The sequence below is a fragment of the Magallana gigas genome, chromosome 1 (genome assembly GCF_963853765.1).
Source record: "Magallana gigas chromosome 1, xbMagGiga1.1, whole genome shotgun sequence".
In the NCBI taxonomy this organism is placed as follows: Eukaryota; Metazoa; Mollusca; class Bivalvia; order Ostreida; family Ostreidae; genus Magallana; species Magallana gigas.
In genome coordinates, this window is record NC_088853.1 from 64,105,093 (window position 1) to 64,128,513 (window position 23,421).

Sequence of the window (23,421 nt, forward strand, 5' to 3'; positions counted from 1 at the left end):
TGAACATTTTTCAATTATATAGTACTTTAATCCACATTAATATCGACAGATGTCCCATACCACCTTAAAAAGGAGGGAAATCAAATTCTGCTGATGAATGGTTTTGATGACTATTCACCAAAGGCAGATAGCATGGATACTATTTTAAATTAGATAAAAAGGCATGTTTATGCGGGCGCCTTCTAGTGATCAATTTGTCCGTCTGTCCATCCGAGATTGCTTGACTGGAGCATAGCTTCTCTCCCCTTGGCCCAATCTGGCTCATACCTCATCCACAGGGTTCCTTTGGTTGAAGGATGCGCAGTGACCTTGAACCATGTTTTTAGGTATAAGGTTAAGGTCATAGCAGAATTATATATATAAAATCCTTGTCTGGGGCATATCTTTTTTCCCTTTGGTCCAATCTGGCTAATACTCGCAGAGTGTCTCGATGGTTAAACGATGTGCAGTGACGTTGCATGAAATTTCTAGGTAACGGGTGAAGATCATATCGGATCATGCAAAAATCCTTTTTTGAGAGCATATATACTTTCTACTAACCCCTATTTGGCCTAGACTTCACATAAGCAGAGCTTTTGAGTAAAGGGTGTGTAGTGACCTTGAACCTATTTTCAGTGAAAAGAAACTGTGAAGGTCATAGCAGAATTATATTTTTAAAAATCCTTGTCCGGAGTATATCTTCTCTCCCTTTGCTCCATTCAGCCTCATACTTCACCCACATGATGCCTTTGATCAAAATATATGCAATGACCTCGAATGATATTTGTAGATGAAGAGTCAAGGTCATATCAGAACACACAAAAATCCATATTTTAAGAGCATAGATATACTCTCCTTTTAGCCCCTATTTGGCTAATATTTTACCTTTACAGAGTTTATTGGTTAATGGCGTGCAGTGACCTTGAACCAAGTCTGTCAATGTGAAGGTCATAGCAGATCTATTTAAAATTAGTTTTAGACAGTAGATTATTTTCCAAATATGCTTAATCTTGGTCAGATTGAACAAAAATGCATGTATGTTAGGGGGAATGAAATTGAAATAAAAGTTCTATGCCAGCTGGAAAAATTTCAAGTTAAAGGTCAAGGTCAAAGCAAAATTCTCTGAAATAACATAAGCGGGGCCCTTTGAAATGTTCACCATTTCAATGTTGTCTGGTTCATAGTAATTTTACATAGAAAATATTCACAGAGGTACAGTAAAGTAAACTTTACATCGATAAGTTTCTGACAATTAATGACGCAACGAGCACACAGTACGAAAGGTCAACCCTTTGAAAAGCAGTGAAGAGGAAAAGTTGCTCAGAATTATGTTTTAAACAAAATTGATTTTTTACGTAAATTTTAATTTTGCATTCTGGGTTAAGAAAAAAGATGATAGTTCAAGGTAAAGTTAACTTGTACCTAAAATGAAGTCAAATTTGTTAAGTCGTACTTAAACACATTGTTTTTTTGTTAAGTCGTTCTTGAAATGGTTAAGGGTTTTTGGTTAAGTCGTGCTTAAAACCATTCGGATTATGTTAAGTTGTACCAAAAATCATTCGTTTTTTTTTTTTATCTTTTTGTACCTAGGTTTCTTTGTTACTAGATTAAGAACTCTGCTTCTTAGACGTACTTCTAGCGTTGCTTTCGACATTAGCGGAAAACCCACTCGTTGCTTTGCAACGAGCTTTGCTCTAGTTCTTATTAGGGTCGTCCGTCTTCAGCGGAAGACCCTTCTATTATTCTATTGTTTCTTTTTCACTTTTCTTATTCTTATTATTCTTTTTTTTTCTTACCGATTTTGTGCAGACGATTTCTCAGAGATGTCTCGGTCGATTCCATTCAAATTTTCAATATAAACGTGTTTTTAGCTAAAGCTGATATATAATTTTTATTTTTTGAAAAAACACTTCCGGTCAGAAGTTATCGTCCGTTTACGATTTTAAAAAGTCAATTTTGTCTGTCGGGTTTCTCAAAAACGAGTAAAGATAAAAGGCTGAAATTTTCAGAGATGATAGATCTACCGTTTTTCTAATGTACCTCGGTCAAGAGAATGTCCGCCGTCACTTCCGGTCGTCACCGGAAGTAAATTTCAAAAATTGAATTTTTTGACTTTTTTATTTTTTATTTTTTTTCTTTGAAATTTTTACACCTTATAGTGACCGTTTTACTGATTAAGAATATGTAATTAGTTTTAAAAACGATTAAGGCATTCTCGAGAAATTAAGCGTCAAAGTTCTGAAGCGGAGTCCGAGTAGCTCAGTCGTTATAGTCGTGGACATGGCCCAGGCGACCCGGGTTCAAGCCTCGAGTGCCGCAAATTTTTTTTCTCTTTTTTTCGCTTAGATCTACGATTTTATCTTTGAATTGATAAGTTTAATCTAATTTATTCAAAAATTGGACGGAAGACCCACTCGTTGCTTTGCTCTAGTCTTATTATTATTATTATTAGGGTCTTCCGTCTTCAGCGGGAGACCCTTCTATTATTCTATTGTTTCTTTTTCACTTTTCTTATTGTTAGGGTCTTCCGTCTTCAGCGGAAGACCCTTCTATTATTCTATTGTTTCTTTTTCACTTTTCTTATTAGGGTTTTTCGTTTTTCAACGGAAAACCCTTCTGTTATTCTACTGTTTCTTATTATTATTTTCATTTTTTTATCCGCAAATTTTGTGTAGGCCATTTCTCGTACATTTGTTGTCTGATTCTTATGAAACTTTCAGGGTATTTAGACAATGTTAATATCTCGAGACGTTTTTTTCAAATTTTTAAAATTCACTTCCGGTTATGAGTTATTGCCCTTTAATTGAAAATTGGGGGGTCTTTTGTCCAGAGTTGATCTTGGGAACTACAAAAGATAGTTGCATGAAATTTAGCAGAATTGTTGGTAACATTTTATAGTTTTGCTGGCATGAAAAGTTTGGCAAAATGTTTTTCAGTTTTTAAGCTATTTGCCGGTAAAGTATAAGGTTTTGGGGGGTCTGAAATTTTGTTGTTTTTTGTATAATAACCTTTAAACTAAAAATATTTTGTTAATACATATAGAGCAAAAGTTGTTTAGAATAACAAGAGCTTTCATTTAAAATTAAGAAAAAAGGGCTGGCCCCTATAATTAGGGGTCAGCAGCTCATACACGTATTTTTCTGATAGCAAAAATCATTATCATTTAATGAAAAAAAATGAATTCAGTTATTGTTAATATATTAAATAATATCATTTGGTATCAAATTAAACAAGTTCTGTGCTATATTTTTTTTCAAATTTCATAAAACAAATATGTGAGAATCGTACATGAACGAGTTAATATGCCTACATAGACACACAAGCGAACAAATGCCACTTTAAGGCCTAGGCATTAACTGCATTACGTTGTGTTGCGTCTTAGATAAATTGTTGTGATTCAATTTCATTTTTTTCATCTATATCATTTATGAATTCAATGAACACACATTATATTTAAACGTTCTATGTGCAACTATTTGTCGGGGCGCCCCTGTATGTAACCCCCGCGCGCGCGCCGAATGTAAACAGTACCGAACGGCATTGTAGAAAAGAGAGAGCCGTAATGCAGAAGAGAAGTTGTGTATTCTTTCGGTGTATACATGCATTTTCAATTTACTGTGAAACATATGAACATGCACAGGGAACAATACTACATATTTGTTTAAGGAGGATATTTTTTCTCGTGTGAATCGTTTACGAGGAAATTCTGACAGCCACACTTCTGTCGACGATCAGCCGTTGATAAGCTACGAGTAATGAAGGAGAAAAGATGGACATTAAAGTGTGTGATTTATGTGGATGTTACTGAAGAAGGTGAGGCTTTTACTCCTTTTAAAGTTTCTTGTTAACTGGTTAAAATTTAGTATATAGTATAGATGTACATGTAAGTAGGTGCACACTGTTAGATGTTTTTGTTATGATGTGGGTGTTTGTTTACTAACGTGCAATTTTTACATGTTTCATGGATGTTTAGACTCGCTCGAGGTTCATGGGGGACTGGAAAGGGTAACTGAATTTATCTATTTAAAAAAATAACAGATTGTGAATTTTCAACTCAAAATTCAAAGCAGGGTCTAAATAGAAACATATCATATATTCTTGTGCAGAAGACTCCAAATGTAGTCATGAATACCCTGTAGACATAACTTCAAGTAAATAAAATTGTATACTTCAGACTTCAGAGTTAAAACATGACTTTAATATCTTTATGATGCCGATCATTGTATCATTAGAGAGGTTTAGCAGACCAACGGGTACCCGGTACATGTACTTCTACATGTAGGTTACAAGTTAGAAATATGCGTACCATTCTACCAGTTCACATAATTTTTCTTGTTTAGCAGTTATGATGTGTACTTAAATTGTCTTTGTTAATGTTTTAAATGTAATTTTTTATTCTCTTTTTTTAATCTGACTACTGGCAGTACTGGCGTGAGAGCAGTTCTCGCCGAGGACCATTTCTCGCTGGTGCACTGTTACATCATATTTTCGTATGTAATTTTATGTGTTGATAAAATGACGTAACAATGCACTGGTGAGAAATGGTACTCGGCAAGGACTGATCGCACGCCAATACTGATTAATTACAGACAAAAACTGAAGGTAACGAGTGTTATTTTTTATTGAACAACATTGTTTAAAATAATTCTTTATATATGTGACGATCAGACCGGTTTGAATACCAGTGCCAGATAGCTCAGTTGGTAGAGCACCTGACTAGAGATTCAGGGGGCCCAGGTTCAAATCCCGGTTTGGTCCTTCATTATTTCTCCCATCCTGTTACAATATTGGTGTTGTGACCAACCCCTGGAACTAACAGGTTAACTCGATCCTGCCAGGGGTGATCTTCGAGGGTGAAGATCATTTAAGGGGGGAGGAATGTGACGGTCAGACTAGTTTGAATACCGGTGCCAGATACATGTAGCTCAGTTGGTAGAGCACTTGACTAGAGATTCAGAGAGCCAGGTTCGAATCCCAGCTTGTTCCATCGTTATTTCTCCCATCTTTTACATATACATGTATATCAGATATATGACAGATGATTAAGGGTCATCACATGTTTTGCAAGATGCAATAAGTGTTAAAAACCTTTACTTTACAACACAATACATTTAAGTGAATATTTATGTTTCTTGTTATTATTTGGTGTGGTTTTCTTGACAGTGTCGCATAAACAATTTACCCGCTCCTAAAACACAAACTTTCTTTCTGTGGATTCAGCTTACCGCTGATTGGCTGCTGTTGCAGCAGACAAATAAGATATGCACGCACAAAACACAATGAACTTATCAGAGAATGAGTTGAGTTTATTTCAACTGTTGGAATTTGGGTATATTTTTTTTTAAATGTATACTTGTGACAAAACATATATGTGGTACATACAGCTGTAGCTTTATGAAGAAAATTTTGGTTAGACCATATATACCTATCATGCAAGTAAATGATATTTAGTTACAAAAAACTTGCAATTTATGGCGCACGAAATATACGCTAGTTTTATAAAGATTGACATACATGTTATGTACCACATTCTGTGAAAAATAATCTATTAAAAATTCTTCATTAAGTTTACTCATACATGTTTTATGCTTATTACACATAGTATTGTTTTTAAAACATGTAATTTATAAGAAAATAAACAAAAAACCTCGCTAAATTTATTTGCCCCCCCAAAAAAAAACACAGTAGAATTGATAAAAAATGGTATACCAGAAGCTAATACCAGTACATGTACTTTGACGCTGTTTGGTGGGTAATATTCGTTTGTAATTTACGAATTGAAATATTGACTGTTGCACTACAAGTACGGTACCGTAATAAACTCTCTCTCTCTCTCAAACTCTCTCTCTCTCTCTCTCAATTTGATAAGTGTTTATACCTATGAAAATTTTTTAATATTATATTATGACTTGATATGCAAATTTTTGATCTTGTACTGCCTAAATGTTATATCATGTATTGGGATATGTCATACTTATTACACTGCATGGTCAGTGTAGTATATTTTTACAGAAATACTATGCATATGTTAATGTAAACATAGCTATTACTAGTACATGTATGTAAACACAGCTAATTATTTTTTTTTTTATTTCAGCTCTAAACAGACTCTTGTTACCACATGGCTTTTACCGGTACCTGTTGATTATTGTGGGTCAGCTCCTGAGATTAACCTGTCACCTCTATCCACATGCATATTCCTTGTGTTTTACAGACTATTTACCGGTAATTCAAATTAAATCCAATAATGCATGAACAATAATGGAACTTGAAGAAAGCATCATGCCATGTTGTGGTTTGTGTTTGATAAGAAATTATGAAAACAAAATTAAGGCTGTTTAAAGAAATTCATAATTGCTGTGAAAATTGTTTTTCAATAAAAGTATGCAATTATGTTTACTTTATTTTTTATTTCATAAAGATATTTAGATGTGTTTACATAATTGAACCCCCCCCCCCCCTCAATTTAATTGTCTGCATTAAGATTACATGTAGGATATGTAAATGTACATTTGACTTTGAAATAACATCTGCTATGATAATTACTTTTGAAATGAACAAGAAACAACCTATTTCTACCTTTCTAAGGTATATATGCAGAAAAAAAGTAGAAAAACATGTCAAATTTGAACATTTTTCATTGAAATCAACTCCGTCTTCAGCTACCTGGGTGTGTTTGAATTTAATTCTAATTTATGGCAGATGTCTAACTTGTAGGTTGTAACTTACTGTTTTAGCATGGTTAGAAGGAGACTAGAAATCAGAATAGATTAGATATTCACTAAATATGATTGTTAGCTTACTTTTTTCATGAAAACAAGAAATCACAAGCAGGACAGCTGTCTATTTGTTAATTAAAATGGTACAAATCATACAATAAACAAATAAAGATCAAATTTTAGAATCATTGATGATTGTTTTCAAATATGTGTGAGATATTACTCAAGGAAATTGCCACACGTTTCATAAAATTAGGTAAAACATTTCAAACCATGACTTTTTATGAAAATCAAAAGATTGGGGGGGGGGGGTATACATGTAAGGGTATTTCTAAGTGATGTGAAGCTTTTATCATGATTATATCATGTAGGCATATGTTGTATTGAATAAGGTTTCTTTTTAAAGGTGGTTGAACAACAGTTGACCTCTAAAAGGTCAGGTAAAGATGTTTTAATATGGAGAACCCTGTAAATCTGTGTTTACTAAAGGAAATTGGAAATTGTGGGTTCACTTAAATGGCCATATTTTTATTAAACCTCAATGGAATTGGCAATATGTGGTATTCGTTTTCTCAGAATTGCATTAGCTTTCTTATTCTAAGACAAACCGTCTTTTCATAAAAATGTTAGTGTACTAAGTTAAAGGTACAAGGAACAGTTTCGGATAAAGTACCGTCAATATTTTTGTAAAATTGAGAGTGACTGTACTTGAAGGTTTATCATTGTTGCGAAGATTCATGAAATGAATTTTAATGATTATCAATAGTTAGAGGGATGTCTCTTGTTGGAATTGGTAAGCAATATTAAGGCCCCTAATTTTAAGTACATGAGAAGCAGAAATAAATTGTGAAACTTGCGGCTATGACAGATGTGTTGACTTTACAGTGAAATTGAAGGTTACAAACGGGAGGTTATATAACATGAAATGTAGGTGGATGGGATATTATATGCCTATTTAGTATTTACTGGGTATGAGGACAATAGCAAGTTTATTGTCCCCCAAGACAGCAACTATTTAATGAGGCAAAGCCAAGGGAAATAGTTGCTGTGGAGTGGGACAATAAACTTGCTATTGTCCGAATAGTCAGTTAATTGGTATTTCATTATACAGAAGAAAACTTTATTTGTCAGCGATGCAGAATTTCTTGATGATAAACAAATTAGAGTTAAATCAAACTTTGTATTTAATGCGGCGATCTTATTAGGTCAGAGGTGTTCCGAGTTTAAGGTGATATGGGACACTTCCATGTTGTGACGTATTGTTTATCGAAATAAACAATAAAATAAAGTGTAATTATATAAGTACATGTAATTTCTTTTCAAAAATGGTCACCTAAGTCCTTAACGCAGTGGGTTCGAGGGTTTACTAGGAACCTGTAAGTCATGAGTTCGAATCCCGCTGGGGTTTTTACAATTTTTCTCTTTTCAAATATTTTTAAAAGCTATTTTTTGGTTAAATATTGTAAAATTTGAAAATTCTAAACCGGTGAAAATTTTTCAATTATATAGTACTTTAATCCACATTAATATCGACAGATGTCCCATACCACCTTGAAAAGGAGGGAAATCAAATTCTGCTGATGAATGGTTTTGATGACTATTCACCAAGGGCAGATAGCATGGATACTATTTTAAATTAGATAAAAAGGCATGTTTATGCGGGCGCCTTCTAGTGATCAATTTGTCCGTCTGTCCATCCGAGATTGCTTGACTGGAGCATAGCTTCTCTCCCCTTGGCCCAATCTGGCTCATACCTCATCCACAGGGTTCCTTTGGTTGAAGGATGCGCAGTGACCTTGAACCATGTTTTTAGGTATAAGGTTAAGGTCATAGCAGAATTATATATATAAAATCCTTGTCTGGGGCATATCTTTTTTCCCTTTGGTCCAATCTGGCTAATACTCGCAGAGTGTCTCTATGGTTAAACGATGTGCAGTGACCTTGCATGAAATTTCTAGGTAACGGGTGAAGATCATATCGGATCATGCAAAAATCCTTTTTTGAGAGCATATATAATTTCTACTAACCCCTATTTGGCTCAGACTTCACATAAGCAGAGCTTTTGAGTAAAGGGTGAAAGGGTGTGTAGTGACCTTGAACCTATTTTCAGTGAAAAGAAACTGTGAAGGTCATAGCAGAATTATATTTTTAAAAATCCTTGTCCGGAGTATATCTTCTCTCCCTTTGCTCCATTCAGCCTCATACTTCACCCACATGATGCCTTTGATCAAAATATATGCAATGACCTCGAATGATATTTGTAGATGAAGAGTCAAGGTCATATCAGAACACACAAAAATCCATATTTTAAGAGCATAGATATACTCTCCTTTTAGCCCCTATTTGGCTAATATTTTACCTTTACAGAGTTTATTGGTTAATGGCGTGCAGTGACCTTGAACCAAGTCTGTTAATGTGAAGGTCATAGCAGATCTTTTTAAAATTAGTTTTAGACAGTAGATTATTTTCCAAATATGCTTAATCTTGGTCAGATTGAACAAAAATGCATGTATGTTAGGGGGAATGAAATTGAATTAAAAGTTCTATGCCAGCTGGAAAAATTTCAAGTTAAAGGTCAAGGTCAAAGCAGAATTCTCTGAAATAACATAAGCGGGGCCCTTTGAAATGTTCACCATTTCAATGTTGTCTGGTTCATAGTAATTTTACATAGAAAATATTCACAGAGGTACAGTAAAGTAAACTTTCCATCGATGAGTTTCTGACAATTAATGACGCAACGAGCACACAGTACGAAAGATCAACCCTTTGAAAAGCAGTGAAGAGGAAAAGTTGCTCAGAATTATGTTTTAAACAAAATTGATTTTTTACGTAAATTTTAATTTTGCATTCTGGGTTAAGAAAAAAGATGTTAGTTCAAGATAAAGTTAACTTGTACCTAAAATGAAATCGAATTTGTTAAGTCGTACTTAAACACATTGTTTTTTTTGTTAAGTCGTTTTTGAAATGGTTAAGCGTTTTTGGTTAAGTCGTACTTAAAACCATTCGGATTATGATAAGTTGTACCAAAAATCATTCGGTTTTTTTTATCTTTTTGTACTTAGGTTTCTTTGTTACTAGATTAAGAACTCTGCTTCTTAGACGTACTTCTAGCGTTGCTTTCGACATTAGCGGAAAACCCACTCGTTGCTTTGCAACGAGCTTTGCTCTAGTTCTTATTAGGGTCTTCCGTCTTCAGCGGAAGACCCTTCTATTATTCTATTGTTTCTTTTTCACTTTTCTTATTCTTATTATTCTTTTTTTTTCTTACCGATTTTGTGCAGACGATTTCTCAGAGATGTCTCGGTCGATTCCATTCAAATTTTCAATATAAACGTGTTTTTAGCTAAAGCTGATATATAATTTTTATTTTTTGAAAAAACACTTCCGGTCAGAAGTTATCGTCCGTTTACGATTTTAAAAAGTCAATTTTGTCTGTCGGGTTTCTCAAAAACGAGTAAAGATAAAAGGCTGAAATTTTCAGAGATGATAGATCTACCGTTTTTCTAATGTACCTCGGTCAAGAGAATGTCCGCCGTCACTTCCGGTCGTCACCGGAAGTAAATTTCAAAAATTGAATTTTTTGACTTTTTTATTTTTTATTTTTTTTCTTTGAAATTTTTACACCTTATAGTGACCGTTTTACTGATTAAGAATATGTAATTAGTTTTAAAAACGATTAAGGCATTCTCGAGAAATTAAGCGTCAAAGTTCTGAAGCGGAGTCCGAGTAGCTCAGTCGTTATAGTCGTGGACATGGCCCAGGCGACCCGGGTTCAAGCCTCGAGTGCCGCAAAATTTTTTTCTCTTTTTTTCGCTTAGATCTACGATTTTATCTTTGAATTGATAAGTTTAATCTAATTTATTCAAAAATTGGACGGAAGACCCACTCGTTGCTCGCAACGAGATCGAATCTAGTTATTAGGGTCTTCCGTTTTCCAACGGAAGACCCTTTTGTTTTTCTTCGGTTTCTTTTTATTATTATTATACTTTTTCTTTTTTTTCTGACTCCTTTTTTGCTTCATAACTCAAAAAGTTTTCAACCGATTTCAATGAAACTTCCAGAGATTTTAGAAAGTTATCGTCCCTCCAAGATGTTAAAGTTTTAAAGACAACGTCACTTCCGTTTTGACGTTACGTCATTTTTTTAATTTTAAAAAAGTGATTTTGTCCGGGAGTTTTCTCAAAAACACTTTAAGGTAGAGGCTTGAAATTTTCAATGCTTATGATTTGGTCGATTTACCTCTGTAATGAGGCTATATAATAAAAATCCGTCACTTCCGGTCGAAACTGGAAGTGAATCAAATTTTTCGAAAAATTGAATTTTTTGATCAAACAAAATACGTTTACGTATTTTGTAGAGATTTTTAAGCTGAATCTAATGCTGAAAACCGTTTAGAATTCGGAGGATGCATTACAGAGATATCTGGGTTTAAAAACTGATTTTCCCGGAAATTTTGATGCCGCGTTCTTGGTTTCAAAAATAGTGCAAAATTCACACTGAAAGTAACTTCTACTGTAACAATTCGTACTGGTCATAAAACTTTATAAAAAACATAAAATTATATGCATATTGTATAGTTTGCAAAGCTAAATACAAAACTTAAATTCGTTTTAAAATCGGATACTGCATTGCAGAGATATCGGGGTTTAAATATTGATTTTTCCGGAAATGTGGATTCCTCGTTATTGGTTTAAAAAATAGTGCAAACTTCCCACTGAAAGTAACTCCCGCTGAAAAGATTTCGTACAGGTCATAAAACCGAACTCCTTTTTTATATAGTTAATCAGAGTGTTTATCGAAACGATTTCCTTACTTCGATCGATAATTACGTTGTTAGTTTTTATTAGTCTTATTAGTTTTAATCGAAATAATTATCGTACGATTCCCCATGTCAACTCGCCATGTTTTGACCGCGAACAACAGCTGATAGCGGTGTGTCAGAAGAATGGCCTGCAAGACCGCGATAGTGGAAATTTCAGCTTAACTAACTTATGACAGATTATAAAGGTATGTTTCAATACAGGGTATGTCGTATTGACTTTTTCTTTTCAAAGTGTTTGTGCACTTTTCAATCTAATCCGACATTTCTCTGACTCTAACCTCCGCTTTTGACGTGCGTAACAATATAAAAGCGGGCATTTGAGTCTTGAGAAATCTCGCGATATTATCTGTCCAATGTATTTTCACGTGTATGTTTTGCACACTACTCTTTTGAATTTCTATTTATTATTATGTATATGTATGTCTTATTTTGTATTGAACAACACACTGTAAAACAGTGCAATTAAAAGGGGTGGGGGTCCAAAGGCACACAAGAGTAGAATGTTGTAATTAGAGTGCATGTTTGCATGATGATAACTTTACCCTAAATATTTGAATATAGCAGATCTTTACCATATCACCTCCACTTAATTAATGAATTAAAGAACTCAGACAGGCTTGTGCTTAATTAAATAAATATATTTGACATGGTAAATATTCAGTCTAATTAAAATTAGAACTTTTGTCTGGCTCGCCGTTATATATGATTATCGCCTGTGAAAGAGCATGTAAAACAGAGTGCAAGGTGAAAAGAACTTTAAGTTCAGATTTTAGGTTAATGTTCCCTGATATCCATAAAACATTCTTCTCAAGATTTGATTATTTCCCAGAACATTGTAAATTCTTTGAGATTAGTTTATCTTTTATATATATTAAATTTTATTGATTCATTTTAGGTAAACTTTACATGCAGAACACATCTACATTGTAAACAATTTTTACAGTAAGACAAATGTATGTAATAATTTTTACTACATGTGCCTCAGATCTCTCTCTCTCTCTCTCTCTCTCTCTCTCTCTCTCTCTCTCTCTCTCTCTCTCTCTCTCATGCTTTTAATCTTGGCAAAGCATCACAGAGCAACATCATTTTGTGCATATCTCTATCTAGGAAAAGAAATCAACAATGCTTTAAATTTGAAAATGAGCATGTATTATCGTGCAATCCCTCATTTTTTCATTGTGCAACTAAAATCCAAAGCTTTGTAAAATTGTTTATGGAATTTTATACATACTTAACATGATATTGTTTTTAAAACCTCTCATTAATAAGAAAAGAGAAAAAAATCCTCGCTAAATTTATTTGCAAAAAAAAACCCCAGTAGAATTCATTTTTAAAAAATAGTATAGCAGAAAATTATACTTTGAGGCTGTTCGGATGAAATACTGTAAGTCGTTTTAATTCCACCGTGTTAAAATTTCATGATTTTGACTAAAGTATCAATTGCGATGGTTTTAATTTCACGCTGCTTAAAAATTCAATTGATCAGAATAGAAGCATTTAAATTTCATAATATTTGGTTAAAGTGTTCAAACTAATGCTTCTTAGGAAAATCAAAAAATAGGGGGAGGGTATACATGTAAGGGTATTTATAAGTGATGTGATGCTTTTGTCATGGTAATATCATGTATATGTATGTAGTTTTGAATAAGGTTTCTTATTTAGGGAGGTTGAACAACAGTTGACCTCTAAAAGATTAGGTAAAGATGCTTTATTTATGGAGAGCCCTATAAATCTGTGTTAAATAGAAGAAAGTGGAAATGCTGGGTTCACTTAAATGGCCATGTTTTTCTTAATCCTTAATAGAATTGGCAAAATGAGGTATACTTTTTCTCAGAATTGCATAAGCTTTGTAAGTTTAAGACAATATGACTTTTTAGAGAATGTTAGTGTAAGTTTCAAGACTACATGGTATTTTCAGATTTCTCATTTAACTGTAATTTTGAGTGGATTTTGTACCAAAAGTAGTCTATTTTGGGAAAATGGATGATTTTGTTGGTTATATATGTCATTACATGATTTATTAGCTATAATATACAAGGGAAGTAAATCCCTTTTAAATGTGTAGAATGACCACCACTAGAGTAAATTGGCTAAGAAAGTAGGTATTTCCTATCCTGATGACAATTAATAGGCTTAAGTTAATTACCGAGATAAGAATTAATACTGCACAGTAAAAGAGTTTTGATCAATTGAATTATTTAAATTATAAATTTGCAGCAATTTTGCTGTCTGATTTCATGAAATAACATTAAGCAACCTGACTTATATAACTCAATTTTTTTAAAACAGCATATTTTTCTTTCAAATAAAATTCACATGTAGACAAATGCAGTTATCAAAGTATACAATATGTCAAAAAACTCAAGTTTTTGCTCCTTCCTATCCAAAAGTGATATTTTAGATATATTTACAGAATTCAAAAAGCTACCCCCTCTTTCCAATTGTCTCCATTACCATTACATGTTGGATATGTAAATGTACATTTGACCTTGAAATAACATCTGCTATAATAATTACTCTCGAAATGACCAAAAAACAACAAATGTTTACCCTTTTATTGTATATATGCATCAAAAATGTAGGAAAACATGTAAAATTTGAACATTTATCATGGAATTCTCATCCGTCCCCAGGTACCCGGTTGTATTTGAATTTCATTTTAATTAAGAGCAGACATCACACTTGTAGGTCTTACTATTTTAGCAAAGTTAAAAGGAGACTAGAAACCAGAATAAATAAGATAATCACTAAAAATGATTATAAGCTTACTGTTTCATGAAAACAAGAAATCACATGTATGGCTGCATGTCTTTTTGTGAAAAAAAATGTTACATTTCATCCATTTATCAAGAAAAGATCAATTTTCAATATCAGTGATGGTTGTTTTTAAATATGTGTGAGAAATGACTCAAGGGAATTGCCACAAGTTTCATAATATTAGGTTAAAGTGTTCAAACTAATGCTTCTTAGGAAAATCAAAAAATAGGGGGAGGGTATACATGTAAGGGTATTTCTAAGTGATGTGATGCTTTTGTCATGATAATATCATGTATATGTATGTAGTTTTGAATAAGGTTTCTTATTTAGGGAGGTTGAACAACAATTGACCACTATAAGAGTAGGTAAAGATGCTTTATTTATGGAGAGCCCTATGAATCTGTGTTAAATAGAAGAAAGTGGAAATGCTGGGTTCACTTAAATGGCCATATTTTTCTTAATCCTTAATGGAATTGGCAAAATGAGGTATACTTTTTCTCAGAATAGCATAAGCTTTGTAAGTTTAAGACAAGATGACTTTTCAGAGAATGTTAGTGTAAGTTAAAGGCAGCAAGGGACAGTTTACGGATAAAGTACCCGTCAAAATTTTTGTAAAATTGAGAGTTGGTGTACTTGAAGGCTTATGAGTGTTGCTAAAATTCATGAAATGATTTTTAATGATTATCATTAGTTAGAGGGATGTCTCTTGTTGAAATTGATATTCAATATGTAGGCCCCATATGTTAGGTACATGAAATTCAGAAGTAAAATGCGAAACCTGCGGCTATGACTGTTGTGTTGACTTTAGACAGTGAAAATGCAAGTTACAGACGGGAGAGTAAATAACATGAAAAGTAGGTGGACGGGGCATTATAAACTATACACCGGTAAGTTTCTGACATGTGATGGTGCAACATGCCCATGGTACGGAAGGTCAACCCTTTGCAGGGAATTGGCTGGGGGAGGTCTAAAAAGCTGAAAAATCATGAAAAATTAGCAAAATATGGAAGGGTCAAAATCTCGTAAAAACCAGTATGTAGAAAATTTTACAGGTTAATTGACTAGTAATTTTCTTCAGAAATTGGTGATTGGCCTTATAAAGAGTGAATTAAAGGTATTTGTGGTGAATGGGAACTGAGGAAATTCTAGTTACAGGGTTCCGAAGACACACGCCCCCAGGCTACAATGAAATGTATCAAAAAAAGTGTCCTGTGCCATCTAATATCACGTATCGGGATATGTCACACTAATTACACTGCTTGGTCAGTGTATTTTTTTTTCAGAAATACTATGCATATGTTAATGTAAACACAGCTATTATTAGTACCGGTACATGTATTAACACAGCTTATTAATTTTTTTAATTTCAGCTATTGGTGGCCACATGGTTTTTACCTGTTCATTCTTTTCAGCTCTTGAGGTTAACCTGTCACCTCTACCCACATGCATATTCCTTAATGTGTTCTACAGACTATTTACCAGTAATTCAAATTAAATCTGATAATTCATGAACAGTTACTGTAATGGAACTTTAAGAAAACATCATGCCTTGTTGTGGTTTGTGTTTGATAAGAAATTATAACAAACAAAATTATGGCTGTTTAAAGTAATTTACAATTGTTAGCTGTGAAAAATTGTTTTTCAATAAAAGTATGCAATTATGTTTCCTTTATTTTGTTTTTAGCTCACCTGAGCCAAAGGCTCAAGTGAGCTTTTCTGATCACAATTTGTCGTTGTCGTTGTTGTAAACTTTTCATATTTTCATCTTCTTCTCAAGAACCACTGGGCAGATTTCAACCAAATTTGGCACTAAGCACCACCACTAGGTGAAGGGGATTCAAGTTTGTTTAGATGAAGGACCACGCCCTCTTTAAAGGGGAGGTAATTGAGAATTATTGAAAATTTGTTGGTATTTTTCAAAAATCTTCTTCTCAAAAACTATTCGGCCTGAAAAGCTTAAACTTGTGTGGAGGCATCTTCAGGTAGTGTAGATTCAAGTTTGTTCAAATCATGGTCCCCGTGGGTAGGGAGGGGCCACAAGAGGGGGATCAAGTTTTACATAGGAATATATAGAGAAAATCTTTGAAAAATCTTCTTCCCAAAAACCATTAGGCCTGAAAAGCTCAAATTAAAGTGGAAGCATCCTCAGGTAGTGTAGATTCAAGTTTGTTCAAATCATAGTCCCAGGTGGTATGGTGGGGTCACAATGGGGGGGAATGGATTTTTACATATTAGGAATATATAGAGAAAATCTTTAAAAATCTTTTTCTCAGAAACTAATCAGCCAGGAAAGCTGAAACTTACATGTATGTGGAAACATCCTCAGGTACATGTAGTGTTAGATACAAAGTTGTGAAAATCATGACCCCGGGGATAGGTTTGGGCCACAATGGGTGGGGGGGGGGGTCAAAGTTTAACATAGGAATATATAGAGTAAATATTTAAAAATCTTCTTCTCCGAAACTAATCAGCCAGATGATTCTTTATAATTGTTAAGACTTTGGCCCAAGGACAGTTCTTTGGCCTCACAAGAAGGTTCAGAGTATATGAATATAATAATTTTTATAATAATACATATATAAACTATTGTTAAGGATCTTTTTGAGAACTGCAATACTCAACATGCGATATGACTATAAAATCAATATAAAATCATCCTTTTAGAAAAGGAACTTATGATTATAAACATAAAAATATTTAGGGGGGAAAATGGATTTTATTTATACAGGATCTACATGTATTATTGTACATTGTCCAGGTAGTTTGCATTGTGACCCCATTAAGCTGATTTTATCATACCTATTGTTCCTCAGGTGAGAGATGTGGCCCATTTGCCTCTTGTTTTAGTTTTTCATTGTTTTTCAATATTAAAAATTAAACATATGTAACCTACGGTAATTTTCATGATGAGTACAAAACTAAAATCCGTTTTTAAATCGGACGATGCATAACAGATATCGGGGTTTAAAAATTGATTTTTCAGAAATTTTGATTCTGCGTTTTTGGTTTCAAAAATAGCGTAAAATTCAAACTCGTACCAAAAATAATTCGAATTTTGTTAAGTACTTTGACACCTTCGGAATTATATTTTTGTTAAGTCGTTCTTAGAATCGTTAAGGTTTTTGTTAATTCGTACATAGTATCATTCGTATTTATTTTTATCTTTTACTTTAAGTTGCTCTTGTTATTGATTTAAACACTCTGCTTCTTGCAGGAACATCAAGCTTTACTCTTGACATTAACGGAAGACCCACTCGTTGCTTTGCAACGAGCTTTGCTCTAGTTATTATTATTATTCTTTTTTTTTTCTTACCGATTTTGTGCAGACGATTTCTCAGAGATGGCTGAACAGATTTCATTCAAATTTTTCTGATTCACGCGACTTTATCTGAAGTTTATTGTTTTCTATCCATTTTTGAAAATACACTTCCGGTCGGAAGTTATCGTCCGTTTACGATTTTAAAAAGTCAATTTTGTCTGTCGGGTTTCTCAAAAACGAGCAAAGATATTGAGCTGAAATTTTCAGAGATTATAGATCTACCGTTTTTCTAATGTACCTCGGTCAAGAGAAGGTCCGCCGTCACCTCCGGTCGTCACTGGAAGGAAATTTGAAAAATTGAATTTTTCGACTTTTTTATTTTTTAATATTTTTCTTTGAAATTTTTACACCTTATAGTGACCCTTTTACTGATTAAGAATATGTAATTAGTTTTAAAATCGATCAAGGCATTCTCGAGAAATTAAGCGTCAAAGTTCTGAAGCGGAGTCCGAGTAGCTCAGTCGTTATAGTCGTGGACATGGCCCAGGCGACCCGGGTTCAAGCCTCGAGTGCCGCAAAATTTTTTTCTCTTTTTTTCGCTAAGATCTATGATTTTTTCTTTGAATTGATAAGTTTAATCTTATCTATTCAAAAATTGGACGGAAGACCCACTCGTTGCTCGCAACGAGATCGAATCTAGTTAGGGTCTTCCGTCTTTAGCGGAAGACCCTTCTATTATTGTAATGTTTCTTTTTCACTTTTCTTATTAAGGTCTTCCGTTTTCCAACGGAAGACCTTATTGTTTTCGTTCGGTTTCTTTTTCCCTATTATTTTTTTTCTTACGTATTTTGTGTACGCGATTTCTCAACAACTACTCGGCCGATTTACATAAAATTTTCAGATCTGATAGAGAATGCTCTGAACCTTATTGCAAATTTTTTTAAATTGTGACGTCACTTCCGGTTTTGAGATATTAACGATTTAACGATTTTTGGAGGGTCGGCTTGTCCACGAAGGTTCTCATAAACTAAAAAAGATATTGAGTTCAAAATTTCAGGAATGATAGATGAAAGATTGTAGATATGTAATAGAGCATTTATTATTTTTCAGCGCAAAAAGCGCCGAAGTTCGGTAGGGCTCCAAAAATGAGATAAAAAAGCGTTGTGATTTTGTCATGGTTTTCTTAGTTTATCCTTTCTCCCGGAAAAATTTTGTAAAGACATGTAGAACAGAAAAGATTTATGTTTAAGGAGCTGGCCCCTCAGGTTAGGAACCTAGAGTTTTTGAAAGTTATTGCTTAATAACTCAAACGAGGTTAAGATTTCGATATGGCTGTCGCTGCAAAAGTTGTTCATTATGATCTTATTAATGTCATGACAATAATATTTTGTTCGGGTATTGCGTAATATGAGTGTAAAAAGCTAGACTTGTTACCATGTATTGGTGTTTTATTTGGCAAAAAAACGGGGTGTTTGTGCGTATAACTGACATAAAGGGCACCAGTTTATATACGGACAGTGTTTAAACATTTAAATTATTTTCTAGTGAAACACATTATTGATAAAAGAACTCATTCTTTGCAATTCCTTTGAGTCGCTTTTGAAATCTAGCTGGATTCGGAGCTGCGTATGTGAACACCCTTGCCCGCGGCCGACTAAATAGGTCGTGGCTGGACTAGCGAGCGGTCTACCGTTATCCAATACACAAGATTTGCGTCTTGCTGTAATGCACACACGTGTTTATTTATGTAGCTTCAAACACAAAAACTCCGATTTAATTGGTAAATAATAAAGATTACACTTATACCTACTACCATATAAAGTGTACCAGGTTACATGCGGTAAGTGTTTAAACAGTTTAATTCTATTCTAGGGAAACACATTATGGATAAAAGAATTGCTTCTATGCAATCCATTTGAGTCGCGTTTAAAATCTAGCTGGATTTCAAGCTGCATGTATGTAAACAATTATACGTATCCGATCCCTTGCCCGCGGCCGAGGAAATAGGTCGCGGCTGGACTTAAAAGCGAGCGGTTATCCAATACACAAGATTTGCGCCTTGTTGTAATGCACACATGGCTTTATTCATGTAGATGCAAAAACACAAAGAATTCCGATTTTAACGATATTAAAGAGTAAAAGAAAAACGATTATACCATTACCTACGAAGTAATGCTGTTTTTGTATCATAATTGAAAAAAAAATAAATAGTATGACTGTCATTGAAATAAGGCGTTCTTTGTGATTTTGTCTATGTCATGAAATAGTATTATTGTTGGAAAATGAAATTCAGTTATCAGACTGCAAACATGTCAAACCCACCACGTTGGGTGTACATTTACATAGCACGGGCCGAGGAGATGCCGCGCAAGTGGACAATCGATTTGCTGTAGTCTCGGAAACATGCTTCTCGTGTATATACGTTATCACACAATTGAATGTTCATTCATTCTTTGTTGAATTAAATTTTATTTTCAATTATATTGGTTAACGATGCATCAAACCATTGATTTAAATCAAAGTGCGTAAAGTAAAAACAAATGCGATCAATTAATATAATACAATGTTTTACAGTCGTACTAGTTGAAATGTAAATACGTTCACCTGTGTCTATTTCTGACATTTTGCTGCTGAGAATTTAATGCATTATATTACCTACTTCAACAAAATATAGGCGATATTCACAAAATGATTATTCCAACACACACATCGTAAGTATCTGTAATATGTGATAATTCATTTGGCTAACAAAATATATAAGAATCTTTTTATGAGCTAAGAGAGAGAGAGAGAGTGGGCTTTGCATATTCAGGCACACTCTAATATTTAATACATAAATTATATATACTTAAATAAAACGTCTGTATGCTTTATTATGTATTTTCTGTCTGATTAGGACTGTTCTTTCCTAAAAGAAGCGCTCGGCGATCGCGTAAAGAACGTTCTGTAAAGTACAACACCTGATTGGAGTACATGATTATATGTATTTTATAAAAGCGAAATTGTAGAGGTTATGGAGTCAATAAGCAAATCAAATTTGCCAATTAAGCAATAGCAGTTATCCAATACATATGATTGATAATTTTACAAGGTAAGTTAATTACATGTACATGTAAATAGGAATTTTAAAGCACTACCCGTCCCCTTGTTAAGAGCTTCCGTTTCCGACATTCTTTTCTTTTATTAACGATTTTTGTGCACGCATTTTCTCGGAAATGGCTCAAATTTTGTTACACGGCCCCGATAAGAAGACCCCTAAAATTTCTTTCTCAAATATATCTATTAAGAGCGGTCTAAAATTTCAAACACTGGTTACATGAATAAGTTATTTTGTGCAAATTATATGTGCATGAAATGACAATTTTCCTGTAACGTAACAATAATTACACATTGTGAAATCTAAAAGTTTCTAAAATCATTGAAATTAATATTTTTAGACGACCCATGCAGTAAGTTTCTCTAGCCGAGTGACTTTCGTTCAACAGCGCATCGATTGAACATTCCAGCTTGGTTTGCAACAAAAGGGTGAAACGACCATGATATTTGACAAATTTTGCTAAAAGGAGTTTAAAAGTTATGGATACAAAATACAAGTGCGATTATATTTTGTTGGAGAAAAAAAATGATAATTAAACTCTACGTTTGCCATAAATACAAAATTTTATCATGAGAATATTTTAACATTTAGATCCGACGCATATTTCCATTTCTCCTCATTGTTTGGTGCCTGATTTGAAATTATAACGTTTCGGGGTAATATGAGGGGATGACAAACGATATCGGCAGTCTTACTCCCGCAGTTTTCTGAATCACGGCCTGAAAAAAATAGGGTGAGCTTATAATCTAATTATGGGGAAAAATGCGTATTTATTTATAACAAGACTTAACGGTATAAACTGAAATAAGTTGCTACTTTGCATCTATATTCACAGTTGTTTAAATCAATAGCAACGACAGAAAAATTGGTCGATAATTGAGAATTAAGTATCTAGCAGAAGGCCGAACGATCGATAAATGGCCGGACTACGGGAGATAACTCTTACTAATTATAAGCAGTCGGGGTTTTTTTCCATCGCGGCGGTGTACCGGATTGCACAACACTTTTTATACAAAAGTGTTAGGAAAATGTCAAGGGGCTGAATAATGTCGCCGGATTGGACAGCATGCCGGAATACACAATATCCGGATCCAACGAGTTTCAACATATACATTATTTTTCATTGAAATATGGCTTAATTGACCGGGAAAACTACTGCAACGTATATTAAATTGCTCACATACTTAGCATAACCATCTTTAAAAGCGTACAATTGTTTTAATGAAAATCGGACCAAGCAGCTTTAACATTTAGATTTACATGTGTAAGACACTTTATTAGTCATATGCATAATCCTGTGCATGAATTATTTTCAATACCTTTTTACTCTCCAAAATGATCTCCAATTCCATTCACAACTGTTGTCATTCAAAAGCACGTTAAACAAAATTTCAAATTTTGAGTCGAACTCAACTGCTATATATCCAAGGAATCTATTGATTTTTTCATGTGTTACGTAATTAGGTTTCTAGGGGTCTAACGTCCAAAATTTGATCACCCATATATCATTTGATATTTGTTCTTTCATTCGATATCAAATAAGAGGGCTTGCCTCTCACAGTAGGGGATCAGAGGGCTCTTAAGTCTTTACTGAGAGATATTTTTTGAAAGATCATAAAAGCAGATATGTTATCTTATAGTTATGTATCCAAGCAATGCAATGATTTTACCATGCATTACATAATTAGAGGTTTTCAGAGGTCAAATGTCCGAAAAAAATTAATTACCCATAAATCAGAAAGGAAAAATCTTTGGAAATGCAGTATAGAAGCAAAGATGCTCAAAATGATGCACAAAAAAATTTTCAACCTTAAAAAATGTCGTTAAACGGCCCTTATAAGGAGATAAGGGACCGGTCCCAAATAACTTTCTTCATACATATCTCAGGAACGATAATGAATTTCTAAACACTTGTTGAACAAAATGTGTTTAAAATTAGACGACCTTTCATTTGATATTAAGAAAAAGAGACCGCCTCCCTAAATTTTGGATCAAGATGGGCCTAAAGTCTCTTATCTATATAGTCATTTATTGAGTCATGTTTTGTAATAGGTCATTAAAGCAAAATTAGGTATACGTTTATATATCCTAACAATATAATGATTTTTTCTTGCGCTACCTAGCGAGGGATTTTAGGGGCCAATGGTAAAAAAGTTTAATCTTTTCTATCTCCATTGGAAGAAATGCTAGTATTTAAAAAAGCAACTTATAACTTATAAAAAAACATTACAGGGAAGCATTAGTGCTCAACTCCTGTTTCCAGATCATGTTTTGTTATCGAAAATTGCAGTCGATGACGTCATATCACCTTCTAAAAATCGGACGGAAGACCTCCTCGTTGCTCGCAACGAGATCGTGTCTAGTTAGGGTCTTCCGTCTTCAGCGGAAGACCCTTCTATTATTGTAATGTTTCTTTTTCACTTTTCTTATTATTATTATTATTATTATTCTTTTTTTGTCTTACAAATTTTGTGCAGGCGATTTCTCGGAGATGACTCGTTCGATTTCCTTCAAATTTGCAGGGCTGATGACTAGTCATATGAATTTTATACCCCCGGAACAATTTTGAAAAATTCACTTCCGGTCGGAAGTAATGGTCGTTTTACAATTTTTAAAAGTCAATTTTGTCGGCGATGTTTCTCAAAAACGAGTAAAGATAGAGAACTGAAATTTTCAGAGATGATAGATCTAGCAATATCCTCGTGTACCTCGGTCACGAGAATGTTGGCCGTCACTTCCGGTCGTCACCGGAAGCAAAATTAAAAAATGAAAATTTTCAACTTTTTAT

The 23,421-nt window shown here is 33.7% G+C and overlaps 2 protein-coding genes across 2 annotated transcripts in view; one reads left to right on the forward strand and one right to left on the reverse strand.

The window, feature by feature from the left end:
- The window catches only part of LOC136274997 (ATP-dependent DNA helicase pif1-like), a 423,530-nt gene extending 407,590 nt beyond the window's left edge, over positions 1-15,940 (forward strand). The window contains exon 5 of the mRNA XM_066083232.1: positions 15,648-15,940. The gene's annotated coding sequence lies outside the window, so the exon portion shown is untranslated. The remainder of the gene's footprint in view (positions 1-15,647) is intronic.
- Positions 1-23,421, reverse strand: part of LOC105348035 (protein jagged-2-like) — a 103,125-nt gene that overhangs the window by 8,658 nt on the left and 71,046 nt on the right. The gene's annotated exons all lie outside the window — the stretch shown is intronic.